Genomic DNA, 24,438 nt, shown 5'->3' with positions numbered 1-24,438 from the left:
CTCTCATTCTGAAACAATAGAATATCACTAGAGTCAGTTTGACTCCACCATTTAAAGATTCTCAGATCCTCCACTTCCTACCATCCTTGTTCCCACAGGTATAGTGCAGCCAACTGTTATGTCTCATTTCCATGAGTGACAGTCTGCAATCATTTACCTGAGAGCACCCTGGGTGAATTTTTTCAAAACATAAATTGTCAGCCCTCCTTCACTGGCCTGTTGTGAAATTTAGGATGAAGCTTTAATGTTTAATGAGTCCTATAAATTGTTATTATGTAATACTAGCCTACCTAGACTCACTACTCTCATACTGTTTCTAAGCCAACCATACAAATATGGTCTGGGTGACTTCTTTTTTCTGATTTTTACACTTTCAATCGTGTTCTTTCTGGTTAAAATATTTCTCTTTCTTCTCGCCCTATTTGACCTATCCATCAACTGCTCATAATCTAGGACTTTTCAATTTTTTCCGATCCAACAACTAGGCATACTGGCCCTTCTATGGACGGTCCTTGTATTACCCACCTCCTCTATCCTAATGTTCATTTTACTTTTGACTGACATCCTCATAGGCACAACACAGTTGCTAGCTCTGCACCTAGCAACAGTGCTGGCCCCATAAGGATGCCACACAAAAGTACAATCAACTTTTTTTTTACTATTTCTATTTTTAATTTATTTATAATTGACCATATAAAGATACAAATATATATAATTTGAATAGTAATGTGAGATCCAACAATTTGTTAGTTAATTCATTAAGCATTTTTCTGAGTATTTACATTGAGTTTGAAATGTATTGGCTGATGCTTTGCAAAGGTAACTTCAGACTGCATGGAACTTATCGTGTATTTGGAGGTATAACTAATAAACTGAATAATGCCATTTTATTTATTCTATGTAATGCCATTCTCCTTAAAGCCATTCTAAACTTTGGATAAATATTTGTTGAATGAATCAATAAATGACATCAATAAATGACAATTATTAATTTATCTATATCATACAATAAACTCACGTTGTTATGTGCTCCCAATCTATTGATTTTTGTTTTTGTTGTTGTTTTAGTTTGGGTGTGGGGTGTCAGTGGATATCAACTAAATAAATCCACATCTCTCATGTATTAGTCAATGTCCTCGAGTTAAATCTGTTGCTCATAACAAAATGCCCAAGTGGAAGATTTGGAGGGAGGTAGACTGAAAAATCTAGATAATATTGAGAGAAGGACATAGATGCATATTCTGTCATCAGTAAATAAAAGAGAAAAAATATATTTAAATTTAGAAGGGAGATTAGCTATTTCAGAATGGTTGACATTATACAATGACTAAAAATAAAAGCAGTACAGTAAAAATAGACAAACTTTCTCTTGCAGTTCTAGTAGATAATGATCAGGATACATGTGAAAAAGGGAGATTATTAATGTAATAATCTTATAATTTCAAATTAAAAAGGTAAATTTTATAATTTATAGACATTCATAGTAACAGCCTAAAGCAGTGAATAAAGAATAAGAGTGAGTTTACAATGATTTTAAAAGTGATTACATTTCTTAGCATAATTTTAACATTATAGTTCTTAGATGAAAATTATTATGGAAAACAATGTTTGGAAAATCCTTCAAATATGTTGTGTTCATTGTTACTTGTATAAAATCTACTGCAGCATAAACTAAAGCCTTAACATTAATCTTATTGTTAGAGTGTAAAAGAAAGAAAACATATTGGGTAAATGTAAAAATAGAGCATAACAAAGGAATGAATCAGAAACATGTAAAATGGTCAAATGGGAATATTTTCTATTCTCTTTGTCATTTTCAGGGGAAATTTTAACATTTGCTTGCAGAGAGATAGACTCACTTTTATTTTTTTCCTAGGATCATCCATTAAAATTACTACTCTGTTCTATTTTAATGGCATGTGAATTCATTACTTAAAATTAAGTCATTAAAAGCAAATGTTGCATGGAGTTACATTTTTAAATTTATTTTCAGAATTTTCTCTTTATCCATACATGTCGTAACTTTAGTTTCTAATTAAAAATGCTTTTAAAATTGTTCCATTTTCACCCTCTTCTAACAAGCTCTTTGCCAAGCCATCTACTTCCTTAGGCTATGACTTTCTCCTTCAGTTAGTGGGTACTGCAGCTCTTCCACACCCCATTACGTTTCAATTGTCTTCTCCGAAGCACCACAGCACAGAGCAAAATTAGATGATATAGAAGAGTAAACAATGTTTCCCGTCACCCATTTTCTAATCTCCTATTTTTTTCCTTTCTCTTTCACTCTTTGCTTCCTGTTAGGTTTCCAGTACAACCCACTGGATCTGTAATGTTTTGTGAAGATCTGCCCAATCTTTCTTCTTATCTGCTTAGCATCCCATCATCTGAGATCTGTGCTCTTTTCAACCTGACAGCCAACTAATCTAAAAATGTAATTGCTAACTGTGTGTAAAAGAAGTATTCATTATTCGTATGCTCATAAAAGGTTAGCGTCAAGCTTTTACAGGTAATTTTTGCATAAGTAATGTTGAAGCAAGAGCAGTATAAAATAAAATACAAAACTCAATGATCTTCACCAAAAAGTGACAATTTATTTACTATATTTATTTTTAATTGACCATATAAACATATAATTCTACATAATTGAAATAGTAATGTGAGATACAATAGTTTGTTAATTAAGTCATTAACATTTTTTGAGTATTTACATTGAGTTTGAAATGTGTTGGTTGGTGCTTTCCAAAGGTAAATTCAGACGGCATGGATCTTGTCACACATTAAGAGGTATAACAAATAAATAGAATAATGCCATATAGAGTGATAGCAACCATGTTAAAAGCACTTATAGTGTATCATAGAAACACATCAGTGAGCAATCAACCAAATTCCTAGGAAGGAGTTCAAGCAGAAATCATACCCCAAATGAGACACAGAGAATATAAACACCATAAAGCAAGATAGATTATGGATTATTCAATAAACAAAATTTTAGGCAGAGAGAACAACTAGACAGAAAGCAAGGGAACCACAAGAGTGAGTGCAAAGTGCATGATATGCCTGTGCTTGAATTTATAAAGAAGGTGTTGGGAGTAACAAGTGGAATCTTGGATAAGAAGATCAATGCCAGGTCATGGGAGATGCTGTTGACCACACTAGAGATTTTGATCTTTATACCCTATGATGTTTGGGGCTCTTAATAAACATCAGGCTGAGAAATAATTTTTATGTTAGGAAAATCTGTTTTTTGCTTCATTATATTTTGGATTTTTTGTTTTATTTTGCTTTGTTTGTAGAGAATGGATGATATGGTTTGCCTCTCTGTCCCCATTCAAATCTCATCCCAAATTATAATCCCAATAACCCCACGTGTCAAAAGAGGGACCTGGTGGGAGGTGATTGGAACATGGGGGAAGTTTCTCTCATGCTATTCTTGTGATAGTGAGTGAGTTCTCATGAAATCCAATAGTATTATAAGCATTTCACAGTTTCTCCTTTACACACTCTCTCTCTGGCCTGCCCCAATCTAAGACGTGGCTGCTTGCCCTTCCACTGTGATTGTAAGTTTCCTGAGGCCTCCCCAGCCACGTGGAACTATAAGTCAATTCGACCTCCTTTCTTTATAGATTGCCCGTTCTCGGGCGGTTCTTTATAACATTGTGAGAAAAGACTAATATGATGGAGGATAGACTTTAGGCAACAAGTCTGGAAGCATGAAGGGCAATTCTATGGTGGACGCTACACTACGTCAGCTTTGATAAAATGAGGGGCTAAGGTCGTAAATAAGGTTAAATTACTAGAACTTGGATTATTTTGGTGAGGTAAAAGAGGAGACATTGATGACTCCTACATTTTTGGATTTTCCAACTGAAATATTACAACTGTCAGGGTCTCAAAGGAAACCTACATCAGTCAGGGATACAAGAAGAGTATAGCCAATATGACCTCCCTGAATAAAACATTTTCTTCACAATTGATGGGGCACCCCAAGTAAGATCTATGCCATTCAGGAGCCATGAGCCATGGAAAATGAAAGAGAAATAGACATACATATTGAGGTGTAGACAGTTGATTTGTCTGAGAGGAGCAGAAACCTGGGAACATTTGCTGAGATTTCTGGTAGACTTCGGTTTCACATTAAGGAAAATGGTGATTTAATTATGGCTAAATCCATATAAAAGAGAATGGCAGTTAATAAAAGAGTGGTCAGTTAAAATTTGGGAGCTTGCAACAGTTTGAGGAGCCACATTATAGTTTTTTTCTTTGTGAGAAAGACTTTAAGGGAAGACCTTGAAAATATATTTTAATAGCATAAATATGATATCTATGTATCTCTCTATTTCAATATCTGTAGGTATCATTCCTTTCTCCATGCCTATTGGACCTTGGAGTTGTTGAGTGACTTGGGTTTACACATAATGGTTGCAAATTTCCTCTTTTGATTGTTAGCGTAGGTGTATTCTCTGTAACTGTTATCTAAAATGGATCAGAAACTTCTGCCCACCCAGGCAGCCATAGGGCTGACTGCTACATTTGCGACAAAGCCCTGTTACTTAGAGGAAGGTTAGCAACAACCAGGGTACCATTCAAGGAGCTGCCTTTGAATCTGCTTTCCAGTACTCAGCCCGTCATTACTCTTTTTAATTCCCCCTCATTAACAGGCATCAAAGTGAAGGACCATTTATTATGTGGATAACCACAAGATTTATTCTATCTTCACAATACAGATTCACAGGGACTTTTCTCAGACTCTCTTAATTGGCCTACAAGGTCTCATTCTTCCTTTCCTCAAAAGCTATATTTCTGCCAGTGTCTCCATCTCATAGACAAAACTGACAAGAAATGTGAATAGTTTGAGATGTTACCCTATTTTCAAACTGAAATATTAGCCTCACAATTTCATGAATGCTGTCAGAAGACATGACCCTCTTGGATGAAAGCAAGTAAATTAGTTGGTCACTCTGATAGCAGTAGTCAGAAGAGCAGGTTCCTCTTGCCTTCTGTTCCATAAGCTCAAATTTCTACAGTGTGATGCAGAGAGAGAATTACACACAATGGGTTGAATTACAAAGGAGAAACTCTTTTCTTAGGAAATGCACATCTTCTACAGGATGGGAATCAGGGAATCATGCCTGTTGCTTGCTCTGGAGGGAAACACTATCTCTATCTTCCAAGATTGTTTGCTATACAGACAGCAAAGTAGTCTGAAACAAAAGCAATCAGTGTCTCTGGTTAGCAGATGTGTAGAAAGGGAGGGTACACATCCCAGCACTTTAGGAGGCCAAGGTGGGCAGATCACGAGGTCAGGAGAGTGAGACCATCCTGGCTAACACAGTGAAACCCTGTCTCTACTAAAAATACAAAAAAATTAGCCAGGCGTGGTGGTGGGCGCCCGTAGTTCCAGCTACTGGGGAAGCTGAGTCAGGAGAATGGCATGAACCCGGGAGGCGTAGCTTGCAGCGAGCCGAGATTGCACCACTGCACTCCAGCCTGGGTGACACAGTGATACTCCATCTCAAAAAAAAAAAAAAAAAGAAAAGAAAAGAAAAGAAAAAGAAAAAAAAAAAAAAAGAAAGGGAGGGTACACATGGAGAATTATCTCCCAGTATGTAAATGCAGAGAAAAAGAAAACCTGCGCCCTCAATGTGTAGATAAACAAAAAAGGAGCTTTCCAATGTATTTTTTTTAATGAATAATATTATCTGTGCCCTTGCCTCACACATGGATGAAATTCTCCTTAAGACCTATTTGCTACAAACTTTGTAATAAAACTAGAATAGAGTGTCATCCAGACAGACAAGTAAAAGGCCCACTTTTAAAGAGTATAGCTTATGCACTAGAACTGTTAGATAATTTGGCAAAATTGTTTTGGAGAAAATATCTGCTATTGGACGTGATAAAATAACTAAGACTAGACTTAGCCAACCGCTACAGTTTTGATGTTGAAATGCAGGCAGTGCCTGAAGGCACTTTCCAAATGGCAGTGCAGAGAAGCGGATTCTGAGCAGATCACGGCCTTACTGAACTGAGGAGGCAGAGATGGAGCTCAAAGTTATGAAGTGCTTACGACATAAACCTGATTGTATCGTATATTTACAGCTTCTTTTATTTGCCATTTCTACATATTCCTAGGGTTTCATTTATTCTACTGTATGTTATGTTTACATTTATCCTTAGTTGTCTTTCAAGACACAATAAAATAATACCATATCAAAATAATAACATTTTGATTTCTAGAGGGAAGATCCTTAAATAGAAGCCAAGATACAGATGTTTAGTCCAATGAGATTGTTGCAAGTTATAGCATTCAATAGAGCCTGAGCTTTTTTCCTTAATGCAATGAAGCTTTAGTTTTTATATCATGGGTTTTATGTCTCTGTCTTTGATATAAATGGTAGATTTTGAAATTCGGTATCTTTTCTTAAAATGATGTATTAATTACATTTGCCATGGCCAGGAGCTAGCATAAGGCCATGTTTTAATGATATATTAACATGGTTTCTCAGTATTATTGGAAATTTATTACGGAACATCAGTTTTTTAAAAAAACTTATAAAGTGATTTTGAAGTTTTCTCAATTCTAGAGTAAGGGGATGTGTGACACAAGTCACAAGTCTATTCTTTGACACATTTGACATTTATGTTTTTGGAATAGTGACTTTTTGACCATTTTATTAACTGATCTTTTGGTGTGACCACCAGTGAAAGTCAACAGTTGCACTCACTGTAAACCGTTTTCTTGCAGGATTTCTTCAGCTTTTGATGATGTTTTTTCTGTCAATTTTAGTGTTTGTACTTATATGTTTTTACTTTATATGTTGTACTTATATGTTTTTCCTTTGTATATGTGTGCATATATATACACATATATATACATATATTACATGTTCCATAATCAAGTGCATATGTATAGAATGTCACTTTGTATGAAGAAATTCAAAAATATAATTATTCTAACATTGTCATCTTTTTTTCTCCTTTTATAAGTACATAGATTGTCTTGCACTTTATACTCTTGAACAGGTAGATTTTTATCATTGTAAGCTGATTCAAATGGCCATTAATATTTGGCCAAATATTGATAATTTTAATACTGCATTATCTAGTTAATTATTACCACTTGCCGAGTAATAGTCCCTTTAAGATGGCTTTAATACCTATGAAAACCTCAAAACTATCCTAAAATTTGAACTGTTTTAAGAGTTTCCAGACCCAAGCCTTTATTTTTCCTGTCCCATGACAGATAATCAAATGTGCTTCAAGTAGCCCTAGTTACTTTTAGTAGACATTAGTAATACAAACAAAATAATATCTAGATTGTTTTGTATGGGCCTTCACGAGAATTTTTCATGGAAAAAAGCACAGGTATAGTATAAAGTTATGATTAGGAATAATAGAGTTAGAAAAATATGTATTGTGTAAGTCATGATTTCCAATTAATTTTTTCATTATTACCCTAGTTATAGCTTTCTTTCAATGTGAGGGGTTATGGATGCCAAAGATGTTCTCATTTATTGATAGTACCTCCTCTGTACCTTTTAAACTTCCAGATTTTCGACTCTTAGCACAGTGAAGGTCTATGTCAGTTCGATTTATAGATGTTATGATATTAATTGGGAACAACAATGGTTTAGATTTTATAAGGACTGAGCCACATCTTTTTACTGCATGTGAACTCGCAGCTTCAATGGAAGTTTCCTTGAGGAACAACCAATCCCAGTTCATCACAGAATACATCAGTCTTTTCAGGGTTAATTATGACAATTCTTCACGCACACATTAAAAAGCACATGAGTTGACACTCTGATTTCTCATCTGCAGCTTTCAAAGCTAGAATTCTTGAAATTATTGTTCTTCCCTGTTAACTTTCTCCTCCACATCCAATTTTCTGCCAGGTTCTCTCACTTATATTTCCTGAATATTGTTAGAATCCTTCCCCTCTGCAAGGCCATTACTGTCACTGCCCATGATGGGCTGTTTCTCCTCTCATTTATAGTATTATCCTCTTAACTTTTCTTTATTTCTCCAGCTTTGACCCTCCCCTGCCATTCCTTCCCACGCTGCTGTCAGTGATTTTTAGACAATGAGTATATAATGGCATTTTATCTCTTAAAATGTTTCCCTGGTTTTCTGCTACATTTAAAATAAAACTGAAATACCCAACCATGGCGTAGGAGACACTTCATTCCAGCTGATAATAATCTCTTCAGCTTTTCATGACATCGATATCACTTGGAAAGACACTTTTCCAAAGTTGTCATTTCCTTTTCTCTGAATTACAAACCACTTTTTAAAAATGTTCTTGCTAAACTCATTTTTTTTCTTTCCTTGGGACCAATTTATTCTTTAATGTATAGATACCTATCCACTGCTTCCTTGTCTGCCCATCTCTCACTACTTTTTGTTAAGTATCTGTGATAGGCAGAATAACGCCCTCATACTCAAAGATGCTGATTTCCCAATCTCTAGCTCTGAAAATATGTAATGTAAAATTGCAAAAAGAATTGAAAATATAATTAAGGCAAAGGACATCGATTTAGGAATATTATTTTATATTACCTGTGTGGGGCCAATCGCATCATGTGAGCCTTTAAAAGCTAAAGAGGAAGCTGGAAAAGTGAGTCAGAGAGATTTGGTGTGAGAAGGGCTGCACCCACCTTTGCTGGTTTTGGGGGAAAGGAAGTAGGCTAGGAGCCAAGGAATGTGGCAGCCTCTAAAAGTTGGGAATAGTCCACAATTTACAACCAGAGAAACATAGAGACCTTAGTTCAAGAGCTGCAAGGAATTGAATTCTGGCAATAATACAGTTGAGGAAAGACATGGATTTTCTTCTAGGAGATTCCAGAAAGAAACAGAGCCCTGCAGATCCCTTTACGACCCACACAGTACTTCTAACCTATAGAACTCTAAGAATATCTCTCTTATGTACTCTCTTTTACCTGTATTAAAACCCTCACTACACAATATCATGTTTGCCAATCGACTTGCCAGTGTCTCAAAAGACGGTGCACTCCTCGTTGGCACTATTTTCATTCTTATCAACCTGCAGAGTGCTGGGAACATAGTAATTATTCAATAAATCACAGATAAATTAGTATATAAATGTAGCATAATTCATACATTTAATTTATCTTCTATGCTTTACTACAAATAAAAAATACCCTTAGATATCATTTAATTTTTAAGTAAAATATCTGTTCCTTTCTTTTTTATTTTCATCCTCTTCATTCTTTTTCTTTTTTTCTTTACTTTTACTTTATCTTACCTTTTCTGCCTCTTTATATGAAAAAAAAGCTTCAATATTTTCCAAATACCAACAGATTTGGCTATTGAACACTTTAAACCTTTTTTCACTTCTGTTCCCCTCCCAGGAAAACAGAGTCAATGCAAGCATAATTAGACAATTTAGTACAACTTACTGACAAATCACTTATATTTGTCACGAAAATTGGCTGAGCAAAGTGCTATCACTTTTCTTTTTGACATTCAATAATGGTAAATAAATGGAAGAAGCATAAATAGATTACATTCAAAGTGACAACTATGCACAGTGTTTCATTTCAACTACTTTCAAAACTTTAAAAATCCATTATGAATGACAAGAGTTTACAAATGAACTCAATTAATTAAGCTTTGGCTAATAATTTAGCATCACTATATTGACTGTAATTTTCTATATATGAAATTCTATTACTTATTTTCAGGAAGCATAAGATTTGCATTGTGTATTCAGTTAATATTAGATTAATTGTAGTACAGCCTTAGAAGTTGGCCTGACTTTGTCTTTACTCATCACTCTCATCACTTGACTGCTTTGAAATACAAAACAGATTTGGGTAAAGAAAGAGAGAGTGAAAAACATGGTGTAATTAACAAAATTTCAATTTACCTTGCCATAACGCATAAGTGTTATTAGAAATAGCTTAACCTTCTTATTCCAAAAGGTACATTTTTCTCTAACGTCACCTTTTTCAGAAAAGGAAATTTGGGGTAGAAGAGAGATAATTTTATATCCAGATCAGCAAGCCATTCTAACAAAACAGATTACAATATTTATTTACTTATTTTCCTTTTTCAATGATATGTTCTTATTTCTTTGCAAACAGACAATGGTGGAACATTTGATAAACTTATTTAGGAGAATAAAGTTTAGATGAAAGTGGTCCACAAACCAACTCTGTAGAAGACAATGGAAACAGTTTCTCTGGGCTGCATCCTCTGCTAAAGGAAGATGAACTGTATGAGGGCGCTTTCAGCTCTGCTTCTTAGATTTCCAATGAGATTATTGGAAGGTGCTTCTAAAGGCACCTCAGGATGGTCAATATGAAGGTTCAGCATCCAGAATATTGGACCCTCTCTCTTCACTTCACATACAGTGGCTGCACTTACGTTTTTCCATATCAAGTACTAAGATTCTATGTAACTTTCATTTAAAACTTTTAAATGCTTTCACATTTAAACAGATAAATTATAGTTTGTCAAATACTTTGTCTAGATCTAAAATGCTGCATTTCTAAGTAAAGGGATATGTTGTGAAAAGGAAATGGTCAAGAATAAGATAAACTCTTTTATTTGTAACCTACTAATCTTAAAATTATCTTACCAGAAATTGTTATTTCTTATTATACGGTCAGTGGCAGATGTTGAAGAAAGTTTACACTGGAAGACAGAATGTACAAGATGAAAGAAAGAAATTCTACGCTAAACCACGGCTGGTTTGAGACTAGCAAAATTATATAAAATGAATCAATGATTGCCAGGCAATATGAGACTCAAAAAGATGCTCTATAGGCTTATGAGCTTGTTAAATAGAGTCTTAAAACATGCCATAAAATTTATTTTAAAATATGAGAAACAAGTCTCAAGAAACCTCAAGAATAAACCTTCAGAAGGTGTTACCATGTCATAGGGAGATTCAGCTAAATACCAATAATTAACTTAGAAAATTCTCAAACTGTTTGAAATTTAGTCAGTGTTCTTACTTAAAGATGATAAAAATACAACATCTTGTAAATTATGCTATGCAGCTAAAGCTTATGTAGAGGAAAATATGTAATTGTAGTTCTTGTAATTGAAAGATTGAACCGTTGACACAGTCTAATTATCCAGCTCAAGGTGTTAAAAATAGAAAGGCATAAAAAACAAGAGCATAAATGAGACTGAGAACATACTGAAATATTGAAATCAAATTTAAAATTGTACAAAATCTTCTAAACTCTTATGTTTGTTATTTGAAAATGTATAGTTGTAAAAAATTTCCACCAAAATTAAACGGAAAGATACACCGATATCAGAGGTGAAAAAGGGACATCACTATATGTGCTGTAGTCATTAACAATAGATCTTACTCACGCCTGTAATAGCAGCACTTTGGGAGGCTGAGGGGGGCAGATCACGACGTCAGGAGATCGAGACCATCCTGGCTAACACGGTGAAACCCCGTCTCTACTAAAAAATACAAAAAAAAAAAAAAAAAAAAAAACAGCCGGGCGTGGTTGCGGGCGCCTGTAGTCCCAGCTACTCGGGAGGCTGAGGCGGGAGAATGCCGAGAACCCAGGAGGCGGAGCTTGCAGTGAGCCGAGATCCTCCCACTGCACTCCAGCCTGGGCGACAGAGCGAGATTCCGTCTCAAGAAAAAAAAAAAAAAAGATCTTACTGCATGCTTTCCCTGAGACCACGAATTATAATTTCTGTTTCTAACTGGCCTGGAGCTCTTAGTAATAAAGTAAGAAAGAAAAATTAAAGGACGTTGGAGAGAAAGAAATAAGTCCGTCTTGATCCATATACAACAGTATGGTCTATATGAATAACCCAAGAAAAACTATAAATTATAGAAATCTATAAGAACTTTTAGCAAGGTTATCAGACACACAAATGTCAAATATCAATTTTCATATAAAAGCATCCAACGAACAGAATATATCATTTAAAAGATTATTATTATAAACAGTCAAGCATCTAGAATAAATCTAGGAAGAGTTATGCAAGAATAAAACAATACTAAATTTAACTGAGCAAAATCATAACAGGCCTAAATAAAGAGAGATATAAATTGCATTTGATGTTTGTGGTTTGGAAGACTCAATAGTGTAAGAATGTCAGTTTTCTGCAAATTAGTTTACACATTCAAGGAAATCCCAAACAAAATATTAGAAGAGAGAGAGAGAGAATGTGTGTGTGTATGTGTGTGTGTACTGACAAAATAATTCTAATTTTATATGGACAAGTAAATAAGAGGCCAACAGGAACTAAAACATCTGAAGAATGAAACTGAGAAGTGCCCTACTTGATACCAAGACTTTTAGGCCCACAGGAATTAAGACAGTATGGTACTGGCTCAAAGACAGACAAGCCAATTCATGTTATCATGAACTGAAGGCATGCGAAGATTTTCTAAAATGAATACAAGAAAACAAAAGCAAAAACAACTAACCATAAAATTTGAAAGTTGGAAAACAGTATAATTGTGAACTTCTATTAATCAAAAACTTTAAAAAATTGAAAAGGCAAACCACAGACATAAAGAATATAGTTGAAATACTTATACTGATCAATGGATTCACACATCAAATATATTAAAAATTTCAGTATATAAAAGCGATAAATGTAATAACAAAATGAACTAGAAATAAATGGGCATTTCAAATAAGATAAACAAATGACTAATAAACATATGAAGAGAGGCTCAGTCTCATTGTTTATGAGGAAAATGCAAAGTAAGCCACAATGAAATTATTATCAAATTATTTATACTATAATAACCAACACATCTATGTGCCAAGCATAGCTGTAAAAGTTTACATGTTTACTTTATAATCTTTACAACTATATTATTTTTGTTTTCATATGAAGAAACACAAAGCGGCCAAATAATTTATAAAAAGTTTTAGAACTGCTGAATGGGAGAGTCACTATTGGCTTATTATTTATTTAAGCTGGAATCATCATATGAGAAATACAACCTTTCATTCTTCTCTGTGAATTCCTTTACATATAGTAATATGTTCTTCAGAATTAAAGAGCAGAGAAAAAATTTACACCATATTATTTTACAGATTTATGAATGTAAAAGTGACGTATCTTAAAACCACACATATTTAATGTATAAAATTTGATGAGTTTGGATATAAGTGTACATCCATGATACCGTCACCTCAGTTAAGGCAGTAAACATATCCATCACTTCCAAAGGTTTTCCCGTGTCCTTTTTTTTTTTTTTTTGTAAGAACACTTAACATGAGCTCTATCCTCTTAACAAATTTTTAAGTGCACAAAATGTACTTTGAATTATAGGCATTATGCTGTATACCACATATCAAGAACTTACTTATTTTGTATAACTGTAACTTTATACCCACTGAACAACAATAACCATTGCGTCCTCCTCCTACCTCCTGGTAGTCACCATGCTATTTTTCCTTTCTGTACCTTGGCCATTTTAGATATCCCATATAAAGGAAGTCATTCAGCATTTGTCCTTCTGTCACTGACATTTCACTTAACAAAATGGCATCCAGACTCATGTATGTTGTCACAAATGTTATGATTTCTTTTTTTCAGGCTGAATTTTATTCCATTGCACGTATATTTCACATTTTCGCTTTTCTTTACCCATTCATCTGTCATTGGACATTTGGGTTATTTCCATATCTTGGCTATTGTTAATAATGCTGCAATAAACATAGGAGTGTAGATATCTCTCTGAAACCCTGACATCAGATCTTTTTAATATATGACCAGGAGTAGGGTTGCTGAATCACATGTGGTTCTATTTTCCATTTTTTGAAGACTCTCCATGTTTTCCGTATTACATGTGCCATTTTACAATTACTTCTACCAAAAGCGTAAAAGGTTCCAATCTTTCTCCAACCTTTCCAACACGTGTTTTGTTTTTGACAACAGCCATCCTAACAGGTGTGAAGTAATATCTCATTGCGATGTTGCTTTGCATTTTTCTGATGTTCACCAAATCTTAATTACTGTTCTTTTTCTTTTTTATTATACTTTAAGTTTTAGGTTACATGTGGCAATGTGCAGGTTAGTTACATATGTATACATGTGCCATGCTGGTGTGCTGCACCCATTAACTTGCCATTTAGCATTAGGTATATCTCCTAATGCTATCCCACCCCCCTCCCCCCACCCCACAACAGTCCCCAGAGTGTGATGTTCCCCTTCCTGTGTCCATGTGTTCTCATTGTTCAATTCCCATCTATGAGTGAGAACATGTGGTGTTTGGTTTTTTGTCCTTGTGATAGTTTACTGAGAATGATGATTTCCAATTTCATCCATGTCCCTACAAAGGACATGAACTCATCATTTTTTATGGCTGCATAGTATTCCATGGTGTATATGTGCCACATTTTCTTAATCCAGTCTATCATTGTTGGACATCTGGGTTGGTTCCAAGTCTTTGCTATCGTGAATAGTGCCGCAATAAACATACATGTGCATGTGTCTTTATAGCAGCATGATTTATAATCCTTTGGGTATATACCCAGTAATGGGATGGCTGGGTCAAATGGTATTTCTAGTTCTAGATCCCTGAGAAATCGCCACACTGATTTCCACAATGGTTGAACTAGTTTACAGTCCCACCAACAGTGTAAAAGTGTTCCTATTTCTCCACATCCTCTCCAGCACCTGTTGTTTCCTGACTTTTTAATGATCGCCATTTTAACTGGTGTGAGATGGTATCTCATTGTGGTTTTGATTTGCATTTCTCTGATGGCCAGTGATGATGAGCATTTTTTCATATGTCTTTTGGCTGCATAAATGTCTTCTTTTGAGAAGTGTCTGTTCATATCTTTCGCCCACTTTTTGATGGGGTTGTTTGTTTTTTTCTTGTAAATTTGTTTGAGTTCATTGTAGATTCTGGATGTTAGCCCTTTGTCAGATGAGTAGGTTGCAAAAATTTTCTCCCATTTTGTAGATTGCCTGTTCACTCTGATGGTAGTTTCTTTTGCTGTGCAGAACTTTTACTGTTCTTAACTACTATTGTCTGATTCCAACAAAGCAGCTTGACGTGTCACAGATTCCATATTTTTGGTCATAAAATTGGTAAAAGCAAACACTGAAGAATAGATATACATTCTTCAAGGACTGCAGCCCTGCCTTTTTGGCTGACAGATGTGTCCACAGGGTCTAATACAGTAACTAGTGCATAAATAAATGTGCATTGAATAGGTGAATCTGCTTCTGTTGGATTTGTTTTCTTATTATACACATGCAATATACGAATTATTCAGACTTATAATTGTTATATATTCTAACCCACTAGACAATGAACATTTTGATAGTATAAATATTTCCTTAATCAATGAAACATGTTTACTTCTTCCTCTGCATCTTTGATCACAATGTATAAATATTTAAAATGAATAGCCCCATCACACTCCCTTCTGCCTGGTTAACTCTTAGTCCCTTGCGACAGAACAAACTCTTACTCCTCTGCAAATAATTTCAAAATTAATGTTTTTCCTACAGTTCTCATATTACTTTTGCAGTTCTGTCCTATCATTACTTCTTTCGTACTGAAAATTGTATATTTACATTTTCCTTGTGTTTATGTGATTTCTTGGTATATAAATAAATTATTGTTATTCAAATATCATGACTTCTGAAAATTAATGTTGTTTGAAAGTTTCTTTGGTTCTAACCTTATTTTATTTTTCAACATGGGTCTTAATTTAAACTTACCCACTAATATATCTTTTATATTTAAGGACTCACTAACAAATAGTGTTTAGTTTTCGCCTGATTCATACTTAGAGCCCCAAGTAGATATTAAGTTATATATTACTACTTTACAAAAAAAAAAAAATTTTGAATTTATCTCACAAAGAGGATTGTTTTATCATTTTATTAATCATTTTTATGTCTAAATAGAAATTATCGACTGGGAACGATGGCTCACGCCTATAATGCCAGTGCTTTGGGAGGCCAAGGCAGGCGGATCAAGAGGATCAGGAGTTCGAGACCAGCCTGGCCAATATGGTGAAACCCTGTCTCTACTAAAAATACAAAAAAAAAAAAAATTAGCTGAGCGTGGTGATATGAGCCTGTAATCCCAGCTACTCGGGAGGCTAAGGCAGAAGAATCGCTTGAACCCAGGAGGCAGAGGTTGCAGTGAGCCGAGATCACACTAGTGCACTCCAGCCTGGGTGACAGAGCGAGACTCCCATCTCAAAATAAATAAATAAATAAATATTATCAAATATACTTTCTATGAAGTAGTATTTATAATAAATGTCTCATATTCAAACAAATAGCAAGCTATCCTATCCTATGCTAATTCTAAAATAAATGGACACCCTAATATATGTTATAAGCTACTTTTATATTAAATTTTTCATCATTATAAAATTAGCTTTTTACCAATTTTTTCATATTTGTATTTTTAAGATATATTTTAAATCTTTTAATTCAGAAATAAAAAGCAAATTTATGACAAAATTAGTCAATTTGCCCTCAAGTCACTTTGTGTATTTCTAAATGCCAAAATATCTTGTTACTGACAATCTACTTGCCACTGCATTGCAAAGAAAATTCAGCCTATGGAAGATCATGCTCTTATTTGCAAGTCATTTCCTAAGACTGCAAAATATTTTCGCATTAACATTTGATAATCTTTTTGTTTATTTTTATTTTATTTATGGTAATAATTGTACATATTTATAGGTTACAGGTGATTTTGATATGTAATGATCAAATCAGAGCAATTGGGATATCCATCACTTCAAACGTTGATCATTTATTTGTGTTGAGAATATTTCAAATCTTCTTTTCTAGCTATTTTGAAATGTCCAGCAAATTATTGATAAGTAGAGTCACCCTAGTGGGCAATAAAACACTAGAATTTATTCCTTCTATCTAACTATATGTTTGTACCCCTTAATGAACCTCTCTTCACCTTCTACCCCCTCTCTTCTTGGCCTCTGGTATCCAGCATTCTAATCTCTACCTCTATGAGATAAACTTTTAAGTCTCTCACATATGAGTGAGAACATAAACATGATAAAGTTTTGAAAATGGCTTTGTAGTTTCATATGAAAACATGTAACCATAATGTGGTTATTCAAATGTTTACTTTCAATAAAATAATGAAGCAGCAGAAATGGTTAATAGTTTATCTTGTGACAACTATTGGTCAAAACCTAATATGATAAATTTTAAGGGTAAAAAGTACATTGCTTAAATATTGCAGTGTTAGTAATTAAATAAATTGAAAATACAATTAAATAAAATATAGTTTTCATTTTCTTTGAAACTGAAGTTTAAAGAAATTTTAAATAGAAAATGAAAAAATAAAGTATATGGTTTTTGAAACTTGAAACAAAGCTAGATAGAATGGATAAGGTCTAGTATTTGATAGCACAGAAAGGTGACTACAGTCAACGATAATTTATTGTCTATTTTAAAATAACTAAAAGAGTATAATTGGATTGTTTGTAACACAAAGAAAGAATAAGTGCTTGATGTTGTGAATCCCCTATTTACCCTGATGTGATTATTATGCATTGTATGCCTGTATCAAAATATCTCATGTACCCCATAAATATGTATACCTACTATGCACCCACAGAAACTAAAAATTAAAAAATCAAATCAAATTTACAAAGAAGACTTCTGACATTTTCAAAGGCTGCTGCTAATAATACTGGCTCTTTATAAAAACTCACTTAGGTGGGATGTACTTGCTCAGACCTGTACTCCCAACTAACCAAGAGGCTGAGGCAGGAGGATCTCTGGAGTCCAGGAGGTCAGAGTTACAATGAGCTATAATTGTACCATTGCACAAAAAAAAATGCACCTTCAAATGGTGTGGGCATTTCATTTCAATCACTGAGATGGATAAAATACCGTCATCAGTACTGATTATTTTCTGTCTTTCTGTTTATTAAAATATTTAAACATCTGTGGTACTTTTTCCTTAAAATCCAAGAAAATTTGTTCATTTCCCAAAGCAATTCTGCTTTTTTGCTTTATTTAACCTTGCATACTGCCTTTGTTATAGATTTATGGCATCCTCAGTTTTTCTCTATGTTCTTAGTCCCTCACATTTGGAGCTTATTTCCTTCATATTCTGCACCAGTAGCCAGGTTTTAACCAATCATTACCACTTCTCAAATCTTTAAATCCTCGCTTAGTAAGGGCAAGCATCTCATCTACTACTTAAAACTAAAGCGATTAAAATTCCTATTCAAAATGTCTTTGCTAAATTAACAATCATAGTCCAGGCTGGTTATTGAGCATTTTTTTCATGTTGATGAGTTTGAGCCTAACCATTGACTTACTGAGTTCTCTACAGGAATATGAAGGGATTCACCATTGGTTAACTACCCTAGCTATTGTCAACTGTTTCCTGGGTCCCAGTGTGTCAGAGAATGGAATATAAATAGACACGGAGGTCAAAAACCTCATCACTTACAGAGCAATGTGGGGCTTTTCAGCTCCTCTCCTACAGCATGTGATTTGTTTCTGTGAATGCCAGTGACCAATCAGACAGCAAGGCTGAAGATTAAATGAGTAGATAAGGGTGAAATAATCAGAGATAAAAATAATGCTCTTAATATGGTGTGCTAACACTGCATCCAGAGAATTATGTCTTAGCTGAATAAATGTTTCTGATATTTAAAAATTAGTCAATTGCATTCTTATCCATATAGTCAAACCAATATATTAGCACTGGCCAACTTTCTGATACCAGTAGACAAAATTACATAAGCATATGTTTTTGTTTTTTTCCACACTCAGTAGCTAAAATAATTAGATTTCATGTGCTGAGCATAATCAGACTATATTTGATACAAGTATAGCCTTTGGTTATTAAAACGATAAGGCCTAGGAAAACACTCTTTCTAAAAATCTACTATAATAATGAATTATTTATCCTTGAATGTATTCTGCTCTTTAGAGAATATTATCAAAAAAGAATTTTATTAAACATTAAAATGAGTTTTGATCTGGGAACAACATTAATTGTTCATAAAAATCAGGTTTATATACTAGTTTTGCAAGGTCTGAGCACAAATTGATAAAAGTAATAACACCTATTCCCTAAACTTTTTATTTCATCTTATCCAATTCACTCAATACACAGATACTAAAGTATAAATTGATATAATGTAGAGAGGACTAATTAAATGACATAAAACTCATGACAATTATTAAAAATATATACTACAGAGAACAGATATAAATAAATTTCTGAGGAAAAGATATTGAACCAAGTAAAATGTAATATCTAAATGTCAAAATACATAAATCAAGAAGCCTAGAAAATACTCAAGTGTTTCTCAAATAATTTGTGATTTGTTTCTCTCTAAGAATTGACAAAGGAGATAACGCGTAACAGCACTAACAACATGATAAGCAAAAGGAGCTAAAATTAGAGAAGACAATTAAATGATGACTAAATTAGGAAATGAAGCAGTGATGAGAGCAAGAACAAATGGAGAGAAATGAAAGAAGAAAGCCATAAAAACCAACTGGTGAAAGCATAAGGAACAATATTTAAAATGTGAATTAAGTAATAAAACTTGCAATCGTGACTTTTCATTGTTCTCAGATTTAAAATCCAAAATCATTAATATGATGCAAATATCCTAAATAGTCTTGATCTTTTATTTTCTATCTCATATTCTTTGTTTTCACCTCCAAATTTTCCATCCTCACCTCCCATCCTCCACACTCCAACCCCTGCTTTCCACATAGTGTCACTTCAAATATATTCAAATAGCTGATGTCTCAGAGATCCAATCATCCACAAGGATGTAGACATTAAAATACAAGAGAATTTTATCAACCCCTATCCCACAAGTTACTGACACAGAACAACACAGGAAATTTCACCTGTGATACAATTACTCTGGCAACTGAGGTATCCGGGTTCTATCATCAGGACTGACCAGGTGGCTGGTGTGACCCACGGAGAGGAAGGAAGAGCAGTGTGGTGAGGTGGCCCACCTGAAAGCCACATGGGGGAGGGGAGCCCCCAGCCAAGAGAGGCGGTGAATGAGCATGCTACCCAACCTGGGAAACCATGCTTTTTCCATGGAACTATGCAACCCACAGATCAGATGATCCCACTTGTGACCCCGTACTACCAGGGCCTAGGATCCCAGCCACGGAGCCGCACAAATTCTCAACAGCCACTCAGCTAGAATCTATCTAAGCCTGTTGCATTCCCGGGCAGAAGGGCAGCCATCACCACAGCTGTGGCTGCCTGCCGTCTAAGCCATCTGAGCTTCTTGCAGGAAGGGCGGTAGCCAACACTGGGACTGCTAGTTGGCGGAGCACGGTGGCTCACGCCTGTAATCCCAGCACTTGGGGAGGCCAAGGCCGGCAGATCACAAGGTCAGGAGATCGAGACCATCCTGTGTAACACGGTGAAACCCTGTCTCTACTAAAAGTACAAAAAAAATTAGCTAGGTGTGATGGCAGGCGCCTGCAGTCCCAGCTACTCGGGAATTTGAGACAGGAGAATGGTGTGAACCCGGGATGCGGAGCTAGCAGTGAGCCGAGATTGTGCTATGGCACTCCAGCCTCGGCAACGGAGTGAGACTTCATCTCAAAAAAAAAAAAAAAATTCTGCACAACGTCTATCTAACATTGTACTGAAGGTCAGCGCCAGTGTAATTAGATGAAAAATTAAATAAAAGACATCCATATTGGGAAGAGAGAATTAAAATTGTCTCTACTTGCAGATGGCATGATTCATATACAAAAAATCCTAAATAATTCACTAAAAAACTACTAGAACTAACAAAAGTGTTTGATAAGTAGGCAGGACAAAAAATGAAATAAAGAAGCAATTTCATTTACAACAGCATCAAAAAGAAAAATAACACATTTAACAAAAAGTGTAAAACTTGTACTCTGAAAACTAAAAAGTACTGTGGAAAGAAACAAAAAGTCATAAATAAATGGAAAGACATGCCATGTTCATAGATTAGAAGACTACTTGTCGAAGATGGCAATAAATATTTCCAAAATTGATCTAAAATATTCAATGTAATCTTCATTAAACTCCCAGATGACTTCCTTGCAGAAATTGACTAACTGATTCTAAAAGTCAAGGAACTTATAGTAGCCAAAACAACCTTTAAAAGAACAAAGTAGGTGGAGCCAATTTCAACAGTTTCTTTTTTTTTTTTTTGAGTCCGAGTCTTGCTCTGTCACCCAGGCTGGATTGCAGTGGCACGATTTTGGCTCACTGCAAGCTCCACCTCCCAGGTTCATGCCATTCTCCTGCCTCAGCCTCCCAAGTAGCTGGGATTACAGGCGCCCACCACCACGCCCAGCTAATTTTTTTGTAGAGATGGTGCTTCACCATGCTAGCCAGGATGGTCTCGATCTCCTGACCTCGTGATCCGCCGGCCTCAGCCTCCCAAAGTGCTGGCATTACAGGCGTGAGCCACCACGCCTGACCAAGAATTTCTAAAAAGCTATAGTCATAAATATAGCCTGGTACTGCCAAGAAGATGTCATATAGTTCAATCAGATAGAATTTAGAGTCTAGACATAAAGGCTTTGGATAACAGTCAATTGATTTTCTTTTTATATATATTTTAGGGAGAAAAGGATTATTTATTTATTTATTTATTTATTTTTGAGATGGAGTCTCGCTCTGTCACCCAGGCTGGAGTTCAGTGGCGCGATCTCGATTCACTGCAAGCTCCACCTCCAGGGTTCACGCCATTCTGCTGCCTCAGCCTCCCCAGCAGCTGGGACTACAGGCGCCCGCCTTCACGCCCGGCTAAGTTTTTTGTATTTTTTTAGTAGAGACGGGGTTTCACTGTGTTAGCCAGGATGGTCTCAATCTGCTGACCTCGTCATCCACCTGCCTCAGCCTCCCAAAGTGCTGGGATTACAGGCGTGAGCCACCGCGCCCTGCCGGATTTATTTTTATTTTTATTTTTTTACTTTAAATTCTGGGATACATGTGCAGAATGTGCAGGTTTGCTACATAGATACACGTGTGCCACGGTGGTTTGCTGCACCCATTGCCCTGTCCTTTAAGTTCCCTCAGTGAATCAATTTTCAATGAGTCTATCAATGCAAAATGTTGACAAAGATGTGGAGCAACAGGCTCTCACCTACTGCGGAGATTATAGTTTGCTACAATTATGTTGGAAGACTGTTTAGCATTATCTAATAAAGCTGAAGATGGCACATTCTACAGCCCAGTGATTCTCCTCTTAAGTATATTTCAAAAAACTCTCTAGCAAGAGATTGTTTTTGCAAATAGAGACCTGAAAACATGCTCAAAAGAGCATAGTCCACAGTTTAAAGAGAAACACTGGAAGCACTTCAAATGTCCATTAACAGTGGAAAGAGGCCTGGCGCGGTGGCTCATACCTGTAATCCCAGTACTTTGGGAGCCCGAGGTAGGCGGATCACGAGGTCAGGAGATCGAGACCATTCTGGCTAACACGGTGAAACCCCGTCTCCACAAAAAATATAACAAATTAGCCGGCCTGTTGGCGGGTGCCTGTAGTCCCAGCTACTCCGGTGGCTCAGGCAGGAGAATGGCGTGAATCCTGGAGGCGGAGCTTGCAGTGAGCCCAGATCGCGCCACTGCACTCCAGCCTGGGTGACGAACCAAGACTCCGTCTCAAAACAAAAACAAAGAAACAATCAGAAACATTGGAGTGAATAAATAAGTGATTTATTCATGCAATGTATTCATATGTGCAATGTAAAGCTACAGTTTTATGTCTCGACATGTGGGAAATGCAAAATGATGATGTTGAGTGAAAGAAGCAAATCAGGGAAGCATATATTTAATATGGGTCTACTCACATAGAGTTCAAAGCAGGCAATACCAAGTATTACTTAGGGATATAGGTATACTACTTAGGGAGTATACGTATATATAAATATAGATATATTACTTAGGGAAATATTTATGCATTATAAAAGTATAAAGAAAAGGAAATGATAACCACAAAATCCAAGGGATTGGCTTCTCTGAGGGAAGGAAGAAATGGGATTTTTTTAAAAGCATCAATAGGAGCTTTTAAGGTTCTGAAAATAATTGTTTCTTAAACTGAGTAACGGGCAATTGTTTTCATTACATTATTAAGTATACATGTATATGTTATTCATATTAAGTCACAAGACTTAATTTCAGCTTCACTGAAAATTATACTAAACTTCTCGCTTTTAACACCAGAATGTCAAAATTTGAAAGAACATGTGTCCATGAGAACTGAAAATGCAGCAGATTTAATGAGAACGAATTTGGAGACAAGGAGACCAAATAGAAGTAACTTGCTGCCTTAGTTCCCTCCTCTCATTCCATTCCCACATGTTAAGTGAGCAAATCAAAGACAAAGTCACTCCCACTAAAAAGGATAAGTAATAATTAGAAATAAAACAGCATGGGCCATTGCATAAATGTTCCAATAAAAATTGGAAGTGCTATAAGAGCAAAAAGTAGGTAAAATACAATTCAGAAAAAGATTTACTCTAGAAAACAGGTGAAAAATCTTCCTGACACATTACTATTTATTTTCACAGAAAGAGGACAAAAACTCCTTGAATAAAAACAATTTAAGGAAGAAACAAGAGGTAAAAGAAAATATAAGACAACAAAAAGACATGGAGAGTTTGCTGTCAGTCATAAGGGGGAAAAAGATAATGGCTTAGAGATTGATAGAATATTCCTGATCCTTGAAGTAAGAAAGTTTGAGTTCAAACTTTCATCTACAGTCATATGAACAGTCTACAGTCATATGAACAGTGAGCAAGTGAAATCCCTCTCTGAGCCTGTTTACTCATCTATAAAATCAGGACAAAATTTATTTCAATGGGTTTTTAAGTATTAAAGGAATAACCTAGTCTAATAATAGACCAAAGAATGTACTCAATAAGTGTCTCTCCTTTCATACATCTGTTTATCTGTTTGCCCTTGTCATTGTCCTCTCCATCTGTCAGTGTCTTACTTAATTTTTCTCTTTAATAAAAACTACAACTAATTCTTGATTATTTGTGCTCATAGAAAACAAATGAATAGGAAGAGTTTAAGTCTGCAAAGTATTCAAAAGACTCCCTCAACTATTAATTTCAATCAACTTTTCTAGGTAGTATTTTTCTACAGTTTATTGCAGAGTCGATGCTGATGTACTAACTTTGGATATTCTACAAAGCCAATAAAAGAAAGAAGCAAAGCAAGCAAAAAAGAGAGAGGAAAGGAAGGAAGGAGAGAAGGAAGGAAGAAGGAAGGAAGGAGAAAGGAAGGAAGAAGGAAGGAAAGAAAGGAAGGAAGGAAGAATAAATGTGAGTTCATGTATTTGGTTAATGAGGAAATATTATTCTAAAATAATTAAGTAAATCTGACCTATTTGTACTAGCTCCAGTCAAAGCACTAATAATGTAATGAGATGAACAAAGTAGGAAGAGGGTATAAAACATCATGATGAATTGTTCTACAAA

The 24,438-nt window shown here is 35.2% G+C and overlaps 1 protein-coding gene across 2 annotated transcripts in view; it reads right to left on the bottom strand.

Annotated features, from left to right (window-relative positions):
- LOC129050348 (zinc finger protein 705A-like) overlaps window positions 1–24,438 on the bottom strand; it is a 118,091-nt gene that overhangs the window by 77,921 nt on the left and 15,732 nt on the right. The window lies entirely within an intron of this gene.

Source organism: Pongo abelii, chromosome 16 (genome assembly GCF_028885655.2).
Source record: "Pongo abelii isolate AG06213 chromosome 16, NHGRI_mPonAbe1-v2.0_pri, whole genome shotgun sequence".
Classification (NCBI taxonomy): Eukaryota; Metazoa; Chordata; class Mammalia; order Primates; family Hominidae; genus Pongo; species Pongo abelii.
The sequence above is the reverse complement of the archived record's forward strand: the minus strand, read 5'-3'. Positions and strand labels throughout refer to the sequence as shown.